Source organism: Triticum aestivum, chromosome 2D (genome assembly GCF_018294505.1).
Source record: "Triticum aestivum cultivar Chinese Spring chromosome 2D, IWGSC CS RefSeq v2.1, whole genome shotgun sequence".
NCBI lineage: Eukaryota > Viridiplantae > Streptophyta > Magnoliopsida > Poales > Poaceae > Triticum > Triticum aestivum.
This window is the reverse complement of record NC_057799.1, coordinates 626740597-626751550: the sequence shown is the minus strand read 5'-3', so window position 1 is coordinate 626751550 and position 10954 is coordinate 626740597. Positions and strand designations below refer to the sequence as shown.

Here is a 10954-nt window from a genome sequence, read left to right as displayed (position 1 = left end):
GCTGATATTATTGTTGAATATGCATGTTTGTATGTTCATATATATGCAAAGATCGAATATGTCAAATTTTTATGATTTTTTCTGTTCATAGAATTTTTATGATTTTTTTCTATTGTAATTTTGTTCATAGAATTTTAATGATTTTTTTGTTCATAGTATTTTCTTTGTCAATTTATTGTGTATGTATAGGAAAATTGTGAATGATAGAAGTCATTTATGAATATATTCATATTTAGAATAGAGGAAAAAGGAAAAAATAAGAAGAGAAAATGTTTAATATAATTAGTTAGAAAAATAATAGAACTATAGTTAAACTAGTTTATTTTTAGTAAGTACTACTTTGTTTTATTTATAGTAAGTGCTTCATATATAGTTGAACTACCTAGTTGATTTAATAAACTACTTTATTTTACTATATATAGAAGTAGTTTGTTTTTAGTAAGTAGTACTTTATTTATTTATAGTAAGTGCTTAGTAGTTGAACTAGTTGATTTAATTAATAAAACTACTTTGTTTAAATATATATAGAAGTAGTTCCCGCATCGACGTCGGCGATGCCTATCCCGCATCCTCGTCGTCGTCGACTCGGCGGTGGAGGCCTGCTTGATCAGGGCCATGTTCGGGATTGGGCTCCGCCGGGCTGGTATTGGAAGATGCTACCTTCCGGGGGACGTAGGTTGGTGAGGAGGCAGCCCGTTGTTGACCCGATCCTTGTTTGGTGGCGGTCGCGTGGGCCAGTGACGGTGCCGAGGCTTCCGGACACCGCGGAGGTGGTACGTCACCGTGTCAGCGAGGAGGACGAGCACGTCCGTCGCTACATGGTTGCATTGGAGGGCAGGTTCGACAATACCTGGCAGGTTCTTCAGGGATCTCACTGGAGCTATGATCCTGTGATGGTTCCTTATCTTTGGGTGTCCACCGCCCGCGACGATACCCGTCGGGCGCTACGGTTCTAGCTCTATTAGTGATGCTATATGTATGATAGTATTCAAGGAGTATTAGTGATAATATTTGACGATGTACGGACACAAGAGATGATGTACTTTTGCTTATAATTGAATGCATGCTAATTCGAATACTACTTTATTTTATGATTTGGTTTTGCTTATTGAATGCTCATATTGGAAAAGTACTCCTACTTTGAATGCTAAAATTCGAGAGCACTATATGCAGAAATCTAGGAGCCCCTCCATCATCCACGCCGTCGTGGGGTAGCTTCTCCTTCATTCCCGTGTGCTAGACAATTTGGTGTAATAATGCACTCGGGAATGAAAGGAGGAGCTACGTACCATCACCGATAGTCAACCCGTGATTAATAATAATGATCTAATTTAGGTTTTTAGTACATATATTTAATTGTACAAGTTTAATATTTGAATTATGAACATAGGCCGGAAATGTCGTACTCGGACGACGAAAACCGCCCGGGGGAGTGTGACTGGTGCCACGACGACCGAGGTATGTGCGACAGGTTCATTGAGTTGGACGAAGATCGGCGCTTCAGCATTAAGCTCGAGGAGACCTTCGATGTTCATACAGTACGCAACGACGACAATAGTTTTTTCCGTAATTAAGCACGACTTCAACTATTTTAACGTGTATTTTTCATCTTTTTAATTCGACTAGCTTATCCCATGCTATGCAAGACGCTATGTCTTGAAGAGGATGGGTTTTGAAGACCATGAAAGTATGGAAACCAAAAAAATTCTCCTAAGGACCCATCATGGTGTGGATTTTAAAGTAAAGTTGTACAATGCTGAGAGTGTAACCCATTTTGGTTGCAAAAATTGGGAAGCACTTTGCAAGATGTATGGTTTTCATGAGGGTATGCTTGTCACCATGGATCTTGGTGATCCTACAATCGAGCAAGACAATATGGACATTTGGGTCCTTGTGGATACACCTCCAATTCTTCCCCCACATGAGCTTAACATAGTTATTAAGTAATTTATATTGTTTATTTCAAAATAGTTGACAGCTTATTTCCATTGATAGCTTATTTTGATTCTTCAAAGAATGTGCGGAAGATGGTAGACAAAACCCACTACACCGATGGCTCCGAATTAACTTATAAGGAGAAAAATCATCTGATAGCATTTTGTACTGATCTTGAGAATTACAATGTCTACAATCGAACTCCTCAACATTATGGTCAATACGTGCCACTAGTGCACGTGTTGAACTACGGTAACTACCATGGAGATACCCTGGTAAGATTTTTTACTATTACGACATCCGTGCATCTTTTTGCATACTTCTAAAACTAGTACATCATTGCTAACTACGAAGTTATTACTATGTTTTTCAACAGAGGATCCCAGAGGATTGTGTGCCTCATTTGATGTATCAGAATGGCAGCCTTCGTGTTTTGCACATATATCCAGGTCATCCTACGAATCTCAACTGTCCATACCGGATTTCTAAAAGAAGTGGAGACATGACAATCAAAGAATGGAAAAAATGTATGGACAGTCGTAAGGAGTTTCTTGGAAGCAAAAGGAAGCGAAGCGCAAGAATTGGAGACAGGATGATCTCCATTCTTCATAATGGAGAGTCAGGGTCTATATTGTTTTATGCTATTTTATCTTAAGGGTGTTTAGGTCCTACCTGATACTGATGATCATGTGCTAAGAACAATTATGTAGGACTTGTTATTATATATGATGATGTATGATGCGAGCATGCATGAGTTATTATATATCAGCGGGTGAAATGAACATAGCAGTAGCGTTGGTAAACCAAGAACGAAGATATAAGAGAGGACACTTCTCTCTGTTAGCTAGCTAATAACAAAAATTAACCCCCAAAACCCCTAAACCAGCCACTTTTTTTAAAAAAAAAAAACCTCAGCTCCAACCAGCTGCTGACGCGTGGTAGTCTTTTGGTCCCGGTTTATGTCACCAACCGGGACCAAAGGCCCCCCTGCCTGGGCTGCCCGAAGCGGCCACGTGGATGCCCATCTGTCCCGGTTCGTGTAAGAACCGGGACTAAAAGGGAAAGGCATTAGTACCGACCTATTAGTCCCGGTTCAGGAACCGGGAGGCCCTTACGAATCGGGACAAATGCCATGTTTTCTACTAGTGCACGCCGATGGGTTCGAATGGGAATGGCAGCTCGCGGTACATGTCCAGGGCCATCCGAGCCCTTGGGTCAATGTACGGGCCAATGGCTGCATCGAGCCGCTCCTGGAGCCTCCTTCCAAACTGGTGGATGTCGAGGTTGTACCCCACACTGTGAGGATGCCACCGGGCTTCTTCAGGACGGGCTTGACCGTGGTGTAGAAGAGCGGGACGTCAAACCAGTAGATCATGGTTGCCGCCACCACGAGGTCCAGTTAACCCTCGTCGTCGGCAAGAGCGATGAGGTCGTCCTCGGAGAGATCCTCTTGGCATACGCCTTGTTCACTATGAATTGCATGACTAGATCAGACGGAATTTATAGACCACCCATGAGAGCAATCTGAGAGTCATAAAGAAAACAAAAAAACGCTGGAAAGTTGATCTGTACCCTAAAGTTACAACACGCTGGAAAGTTAGTTAGCTTGTACTCTAAAGTTAAATGCGCTGGAAAGTTAGTTAGGTCAGGCGTGTCGTGTTATGGAAACATCATTTGGATCTGTCCTCTAAAGTTAAAAAAGACGCCGGAATATTATGGCCGGTGTAGTGAGCAATTATTTTGATGGATGGGCAAGCAAAGGCATAGCTGCTTCATGGTGATTAGGATCGATCCATCCTTTGCTCTTTTATCTCTCTCACGTCTATCCTCTGTTCGCCATTGGAGCTTCTTGCCGTCACCATGAGAAGCGGGTCCGGTCACCGGATGGTGCGCATGCAGGCGGACGCGCCCGTGAATCCTGCGAGCATCCGCATCAATAATTTTGCATTAGCACGGCTATTAAATAGCAATAATTAGGTTAGTTTTTGCTTTGCGGACGCGTCCGCTTGTATCCCTGCCGCAGTGAATGTGAATCCTTCCCCACACGTTCTTTTTTGCGGGGTAAAAGAGAGTTTCATTCCATAATGATAGGGTTACAATCTCGAGCCATCAAATCCTCACAACACGGAGGAGTCGAATTCAACCATACGGCAGTACAAGCCTCAGTACGGCTATAAAAAGCTAGTTGATGTGCTACCCCTATTTTGATCTCTAGTAATCTTAAGTGGAACCAACTCTCGATCAACCATAAGAGCTTTAATCTCAGCATTTAAGTGACCGTAGGCCGATCTGACCAAAGTGTTTCATCCAAGAGTGGCCAGGGCATTTATAGAATCTGATTGGACAATGACAGGCTTGTCCGAGTGCTGAATAGCCAAGGCCATACCTTGCATCAAGGCATGGATCTCTGTTTCTAAGAAGTCATTACAGTGGAAGATGTATCTGTAGGCAGCGAAGATCAACTTACCATTCTCACTTCGAAGTACCATCCCAGCGGACGCGCACCCGTCATGAACCGAGAAGGATCCGTCCACAGAAAACGCCACCCATCCTTTCGGTGCCGGAGGCCAATGCTTGACGGGAGTATGGCAGGTATTGTTCTTACAAGTCTGGCTGCACACATCAGACACCATCTTCCCCTTTATAATCTCCTCCATGCTATACTTCTTAACAAGATTCAAAGATCTATAATAGCTGTCCAGATAATCAACTGTTGCCTGCACTAGCACTCACCCTTCCCATGCGTTCTGTCATTGCGTAGCTGCCAAATCCACCATATAGTCATAATTACAAGGTCTCTTACATGTTCTGAACATTTTGCCAAAAGCTGAAGCACCCAATCCTTTCCTGTGTCCACTAGCATAGAATCATCAGGTAAAGGCCAAACCTTACGTACACCTTCCCATACACACCGAGCATGCCTGCATGCAATAAGCGCATGAAAACTGCTCTCTTGCTCAACTCCACACAGTGGACACGTACTAACACCTGGGATATTGCGCTTACTCTTGGCCAGGTTAGTGGCCAGTGACCCTGTTGCTGTACGCCACGCCATGATCCTCATCTTATGTGGGACATTAGTCTTCCATATAGAGCTCCGTATGGTTCGGCTGCCATTTGGGCTGGCACTAGACGCCCCACCAGCGAAAGCCTCGTCATGAGCTTCAGTTGCTAATTTATACGCCGACTTTGCCGTAAACATACCACGTGCCTCAGGAAACCATCCAATGAAATCACTGTTGTTGCGAGGGGAAGTGCGTATTTTAACAATCTCCACAATATCCATCGGCCAAAAATGTTCCTCAAGACGTTCCATTATCCAAGCACCATTGTTGTCCAGAAAATCTGAAACTCTGTTAAAACGATAATTCCGCGTAGGAGTAATCGGTCTAAAATCACCTCGCCGGGGAATCCATGGATCCCTCCACGTTCTGACAGAGGCTCCATCCCCTATCCTCCAGATATCAACCGGACTCGCGGCCTATGCCTACGGCCCAGGGCCGTCGGCATAGATCTATGCCTACGGCTGCCGTCGGCATAGCCCCGTCGGCGTAGATCACGTCAGCGTAGATGTGTCAGACCGTCGGCGTAGTATAGCCGTCGGCATAGGTGCCTATGCCGACGGCCATGGGCCAGCCGTCGGCAGTGTTTTCCGCCTGACGGCAACGGACGACGCCGTCAAAAGCGCTGACGAACCAGGGGACAACACGTGGTAGAGGTATGCCGACGGAGATCTCTGCCACGTGTCGCTCCGGTGTGCATCCTGGTGGCAGGGCTATGCCTACGGCAAAGCCGTCGGCATAGATGAAAATCTATGCCGACGGCTTTGCCGTAGGCATAGCCTGCCACGTGGCACGCCCTGGGTAGCCCTGGGCCGATCTATGCCGACGGCTTTGCCGTAGGCATAGTTTTTTCCCTGTTTTCTCTTTTTCAATTCATTTGACAGCATTTCAAAGCAGAATAATATGGGATTATGCAGAAATATGACAGTTCATCGTCTAAGCTAGGAGATCGTAGGCATATATGCAAACCTATATTGATGAAGAAATAATACAAGTGATATTGCAAAAAGTGAATAAAAGAAACTATATTCATAATATATGGAACACTACAATTATTTGGTCTGAATAATAAACAATAGACTTTATTAATATAAATGTCAATTACAAGCATTCAGGAATTACACTTAGAGGAAAAAGAAATAAAAGAAGAAAGAAAAAGTCCTAAACTAAACCTATACTAAACTATCTAGTTCTTCATCTTCTGCTTCTTTCTTGCAGTTCATCAACCTGCAAAACAAGAAACAACAAACAGGAAAAACTTGATCAAGGTTTAAATGCAGCATTCCCCTTAGCAAAATGCCTTTACTGTAGGATCTAGCACTTAGGAATTTGGAAACATTAGTCAAACCCCAATCAGATTAAGTTGATCAAAGAAACAGTAGAAGAGAGCCAACACTGCATAAATGGAGCCAATAGCCCAAGACAGAAGTAGAGCCAGCAAAGTATAGATCAAAGCCAAACCCAAAGATCAATTCAAACTAGCACTAACTCCATGATTAGGGGGTCCCTCAATTAAGCTTGGGTTAGTTTTCAGATGAAATCCAACTAACCCACTACTAATCAACTAGCCCAGAGGTAGGGTTTGAAGTAGGGATTGTCCTCAGGCAGCCTAGTAGTGCTAGGACTATTGCATCATTGGATCAAGTAGTGCAGCATCTGTTGTTAAGTAACGATGAGAGCCTCAGGACACCATCATTGGCATGGCAAGATGAAGGAGCACATGTTCTTATCAGTGAGAGTAGGAGAAAGAAAGAAAGTGAAGAGACAAGTGTAGCATCTGTTCAAATCAGATTTAAGAGAGAGGGAATTGGCAAGAAAAGATATAGTCCATAACCTGCAAGAAGAAATAGGCCATTGATAGCACATTTACTAAACATCTGCTGTAAGCAGAACACATACACCCACTTACACATGGGTACTATTCTGTATACAGGTACACAAGCACAACACATGCACCTGGTATAGATAGGAGTATAAGCATGCATCTAAATCATCTGAAACATATGAAATAGCTAATGCAAAGAAAGAATTATCACTACATGCAACCATCAGGACTATGTCCTGTACAATATACAACTAAACCACCAGTAGATGATGTACTAAACCATACAAGAAATACCAATACATGGTATTTAGATAAAGACTAATATATATCAAACACAGTACCAGCTTGAAAGAGAAACTATAATTTTATACCACTACGGGAGCAAATCATGAACTACAGAGTAATTGCAGTAAAGAGACGAATCAGTATATGTTGATCAATAAGAGAGTTACAGCTATATACAAATGAAGGACTATATCCTTTATAAGATAACAAAGAAACATTAGCACTTGTACATATGAACAAATAGAACCAGCAGCCAACTAATAAAGAAAGTAGCATGTGCTATATGACAGGAACAATAACATCTATAAGACCAAGATAATTGCAATGATAACAGTAGGGTCATGCCATCATTCGATCCAATCATTGCAGAACTAGTTGAGCGACAAATCAAATATAACAGTAGTTCCATTGGTTCAGCCAACAAGTTAACAAAAGTTTAGTTCCTACTAATTTTGCAACTCGTGATAATAAAGAAAGCAGAGCTCGACATCACAGCAACAAAAGTGGTAGACTGGGAGCCTGGAACCATGCACATCAAATCGCAGAGCAGAAAAATAGCAGTACTACTTGGAGCAATAAGAAGCTCAACGAACTGGGGCAACATTTGGAAGGAGACAAGCAAGTACTACAACAGCTAGCTAGGCTGAATTGAAGATTAAAAAAATCATATGTTGAGCATGATTATACACGTGAAGGGAAGGGGTTCACGGCAGGGACCTTCAGGTCATGGCATGGCTTGCATCTCTCCTCCTCATGTGCATTGGTTTGCATCCAATCCTTGCAGTCCAATCCATGGACGTCCCTCCCTCCCTGCATCTCTAGAACTGAGAAAAAAAATCACAGAGGCTGATTAACATTTGAGAGAGCGGACTATGGATACACCAAACTCCACCAGTACCTAGCTCCCAAACTGAGAAAAAAAATCCATTCATATGCAGCAGCCCAAACTTGACTTTGAGAGAGCGGACTGATTAACATTTTTTTTGTTGCATCGAATTTTTCACAAATAGAAGTACTCCAGCAACTATCAGAATAAATCATAGAGGCTGGCCGAACTAATTGGCGCACTCAAACGATACCTGAGAGCAGCCTGATGAACACACTGTTAGAGAGGCACATCTAGCTAGTTTCCTGTATATCAATTAAGCTACTAGCTTGGTTGCTTCTTTTAGCTAGCATACACGTACGTGATTTGTTATAGCATACATAAACAAACACACGTTTCTTTTAGCTAGCTAGGCGGAAGTGAAGATTGACCAAAATCACATTCATATCAAGCAATGTGAAGCATCATTATACAAGGAAAAGGGGGGAACAGAGGAGTGCAGAGGGGCTCACCATGGGGATGCTTTAGCCAATGCAGTGCACCGCCGTCACGCCGTGGAGGGGGCCGCCGTCTCGCCGGAGTTTACCCGCCGCGTGCGTCCGCCCCGCAGCCACCGGGTGCAGGAGCACTGACCACGAGGCGGAGCCGCCCGTGGGACTTGCGGTGGGCGTCGAAGATGGCGGAGCAGAGTCGCCAGCGACACGCCGGATTTGGAGGGGACGCCACCCTCGAAACCCTAGCCATGGGGAGGGGTCGTGGGTGAGCTCTCGGGGCCGCCAAAGGCGGATCTGGCCGGAGGGAAGGGAAGAGAGGCGGCACGGGAGCACGGATCTGTGCTGCGCGCCGGCGAGGGCCGCCGGAACACGCCGGAATCGAGCGGCGTAGACAGCGGCGGCGAGGGTTTCGTGGGTGGGGGGAGGGAGCAGGGAGAGACGAGCGAGAGAGGGAGAGGGGGAGGCGTGCGGTGGGTTTCTGTCTTGTTTTTCTTTTTCTTTTTTTCCTCCTTTTCTTTAGATGGGTGGATGTGGCATGTGGTGTGGAGAGATGGATGGGTAGATGTGAGCCATGTCATCATCCATGCCACAACTGGTTCCACCAATGAGATTTAAGCTATTGCAATTGTATTTTCTCCTCTTATTCCGAGTAAACACTTAACAATTTTGGAGAAGGGCATCGGTCTAAACGGCTCGCTCCTTCCCATGCTTCCCGACCGGGCCGAGCCCGCCACGGTAGGGTGTGGTAAAGTTTCAGCGCGTTTCGGAGAAGCCTGACCGGAGGCCGCTTGTAAACTGCGAGCACCTGAAATGATGTCTAGGAGTGGTTTGTAAAACCATATATGATGTATTCACGGTACGTGTAGGCCTAGTGCAACCAAAGGACGGGCAGGACCCACCACCCGGGGGTGTATGTACCTCGGCGGCATGCCGGATCTGGTCGTTAAAATCCACGGGAAATCATATGATGCCGGAAATCCTTGGGACCTGGCACGGTGTCATCATATGGCCCTTGTAATGTGTGGGAAAAGTTTGAGCGCGTTTCGCAGAAGCCTGGCCGGAGGCCGCTTGTAAGCTACACGATCTCCGAGGTAGTATATGGCTATAGAGAGAGAACTTGTCCGATTTGTGAAGGAAGTGTGTTGCCCGTTTCTCCGTTGACCTCGATACTTCTCGTGATCTCAAAGGGGGCCATCGCATGACACGTGGCAGGACATGGCATTTTTCGGGGCCGCCTGCAATATTTGAGACATTTATTGCATTCGTAGGGTTTCAATGCGGGAAGTTACAGATCTGCATGGCGACCACCTGAAATGATGTCCAGAAGTGGTTTGTCAAATCATATATGATGTCTTTGCGGTATGTGTAGGCCTAGTGCAACCAAAGGAGGGGCAGGCCCCACCCCCGAAGGGTGAAAATGTGCCTCAGCAACATGCCGGATCTAGCCGTTAAAATCCACAAAAAATCATACTTTGCCGGAAATCCTCGAGACCTAGCACGGTGGCGTCATGTGGCCCTTGTAGGTTGTGGTAAAAGTTTGAGCGCATTTCGCAGAAGCCTAACTGAAGGCCTCTTGTAAACTGCACCATTTCCGAGGTAGCATCTAGCTATCGAGAGAGAACATGCCCAGTTTTGTGAAGGAAGTGCGTTGCCCGTTGCTCCGGTGGCATTGCTACCCCCCTAGGGCCCCCGTCCCGCCTAACCCTGGAGCGGTTGACCACGAGATCTAGCCCTTTGACTTTCCACGGACGGGCTTTGAACAGTGGACCTCTCCACCCGGTTGTGTCAGGTCAGCACACAAGGACACCTGGGAGCAACATCCGGGCCAAACCCACAACTACATCCCCTCCGTGTAGACCCGACGCGTCCGTTTCGCCCCTCCAGGTGCCGGCGGCGGCGCCGTCAGTTAGGGGGGCCACGCTCCGGAGATGCGTGCCGCCTCTTCGGACATGCCACAACACTTTCAGGCTTGTGAGAAGCCGCGTACGCAAGATTGGCGGCATGCTAGCCCACGGAGGCCGCCGGCCACAGTCGTAGACATGCTAAGGGCAATCCGCGTAGAGGGAAGTGTTCGGATACTTCTCCATCACCAAAAATTATGAAAAATTACCATCGTTCCTATAGCACATGTGCCCACGTCGTGTAAAAAACTCATGATTTTATCGCGATCCGAGTATTTAATAATATTCACGCCGCACCGTTACCGCAGAACGTCTACTACCGTGTCATCGCCGTCCGTGAGGGGGGCCTCACCCCGGAGACGCGTGCCGTCTCTTTGGATATGCCACAACACCACCCCGCATGTATGAGGGGCCGGTGCGACGCTCCGGTGGCATTGCTACCCCCCGAGGTCCCCCGTCCCGCCTAACCCTGGAGCGGTTGACCACGAGATCTAGCCCTTTGACTTCCCACAGACGGGCTTTGACCAGTGGACCTCTCCACCCGGTTGTGTCAGGTCAGCACACAGGGACACCTGGGAGCAACATCCGGGGCAAACCCACAGCTACATCCCCTTCATGTAGACCCA

At 46.1% G+C, this 10954-nt stretch overlaps 1 long non-coding RNA gene and 1 pseudogene across 1 annotated transcript; one reads left to right on the top strand and one right to left on the bottom strand.

The window, feature by feature from the left end:
- LOC123056099 (uncharacterized) overlaps positions 1-3281 on the top strand; it is a 5530-nt pseudogene extending 2249 nt beyond the window's left edge.
- Positions 3282-6066: 2785 nt separating this feature from the next.
- Positions 6067-8900, bottom strand: LOC123055118 (uncharacterized). Its single transcript, XR_006426531.1, has 2 exons — positions 8446-8900; positions 6067-7931 (listed from the first exon to the last, which is right to left on the bottom strand). It is a non-coding gene; the product is annotated as an uncharacterized lncRNA (long non-coding RNA).
- Between the last annotated feature and the right edge of the window lie 2054 nt (positions 8901-10954).